At 39.6% G+C, this 1,739-nt stretch overlaps 1 protein-coding gene across 1 annotated transcript in view; it reads right to left on the bottom strand.

Annotated features, from left to right (window-relative positions):
* Window positions 1–1,739, bottom strand: part of LOC119593550 (neuronal acetylcholine receptor subunit alpha-7-like) — a gene marked incomplete at its 5' end in the record, with an annotated part of 37,772 nt that overhangs the window by 11,681 nt on the left and 24,352 nt on the right.

Raw genomic sequence — 1,739 nt, 5'->3', positions numbered from 1 at the left:
CACACTCCTCTCCTGTCACTCAGAGAAGAGAAGCTCTGACATAAGGCCTTGGATTATCCCAACGTTCCTGTGTATGAATCATGCAAGGATTAAGTGTGCGTCAGTTGGAGTATTCTGACAGTGCAAGCCATACTCCCTCTCCTCCCCCATCTTCCCTCTTCCTCTTCTCTTCCTATTTCCCTTTTCTTCCTTTCCTTCTAACTACTTTTTCTCTTCTCCGTTGACTCCCCTGTTATGTCTTTATTTCCGAATTCTTATATTTATCTTTTCTCCAACTCTCTTTCTGTCCTCTGTTCTCTCTATCTTCTCTCTTTCTCTTCTACCCTTAGTTCCCTTCTTCGTTTACTTACCCAATCCTCTTCTCCCCCTCTCCTCCCCTCACTTTTGTCCCTTCCCAGTTCCTTTTCTTCAGCACTCCCTGTCTCTTTTCTCTCAACTCCCTTTCTTTTTCTCCCTCAGTCCCCGTTTCCTATAATTATGTTTTCTCCATCAGCTCCTTTTTCTTCTCCCGTTTTCCCTCATCTCCCTTTTCCTCTTCTTCCCCAATTCCCCTTTCCTCTTCTCCCCCAATTCCCCTTTCCTCTTCTCTCTAAATATTCCTTTCCTCTTCTCCCTCAATATCGCTTTCCTTTTCTCCCTCAATTCCCCTTTAGACTTCTCCCTCAATTCCCCTTTAGACTTCTCCCTCAATTCCTTTGTCCTCTTCTGCCTCAATTCCCCTTTAGACTTCTCCCTCGATTCCTTCGTCCTCTTCTCCCTCAATTCCCCTTTAGACTTCTCCCTCAATTCCTTTGTCCTCTTCTGCCTCAATTCCCCTTTAGACTTCTCCCTCGATTCCCCTTTAGACTTCTCCCTCAATTCCTTTGTCCTCTTCTCCCTCAATTCCCTCTTTCTAGTCTTCCCACAACCTTGAATTCTTTTGACTGTCCCTGTTTTATTCGTCACTTTCCTGAGACTCTTTTCGGTAACAAAAGCTTTTATTATGTCTCTCCAGCTCGAAAAAAAATCCCCTTTTTTCACAGAGAAGACATCATAAAGACAATATTGGGATAACTTGGTAATATTTAGTAATAACAAATTTTGGTGAAACGTTAATGTATTTATATATTGCATGCAACAAAAGAAGAAAAAGCTGGCAGATATAATATGAAAGTGAAAAAAGAAACAGAATAACGAAAAGGAGAAGAGATATGGAGGAGAAACGAACATAACAGCGGATGCCGTCACCATCACCGTCAACACAATCCTTTCAGAGAGGGCGACATAAGGACAACGTAATGATAATAAGCCACAATAAATTTGTGGTAAAATGACTGTGTGTGTGGATGTGTAAACTGCACGCAAAAAAAGACAAATCAAATTATAGAAAAGAGAATGAAGGTAATAAAACAATGGAGATGAAGAGATAGCGGAGAAATCGAGGGGGAAAAGAACAATAAATATAATCATTATCACAATTTTTACAGTGTACAATATAATAATGAAAATGCATGGTAAACTTTGGAACAAAAACATGTGGGAATGTGCCAAACTGCATACGACAAAGCAAGAGAAAATGACAACTAAAATGTTAGAAATATCAAGGAAAGACATTCAAATAGGATTAACGAAAGAGAAAATGGAGAAAAGAGGAAGAAAACGACAAAAAAAAATCATTATCATCCTAATTTTCACAGATAGGACAACGTTACAACAATAAGCCATGATAAAGTTGTGATGAAACATGAGTGTGGATGCGT

This window comes from Penaeus monodon, chromosome 32, assembly GCF_015228065.2.
Source record: "Penaeus monodon isolate SGIC_2016 chromosome 32, NSTDA_Pmon_1, whole genome shotgun sequence".
Lineage (NCBI taxonomy): Eukaryota > Metazoa > Arthropoda > Malacostraca > Decapoda > Penaeidae > Penaeus > Penaeus monodon.
This window is presented reverse-complemented; position numbering and strand designations above follow the sequence as displayed.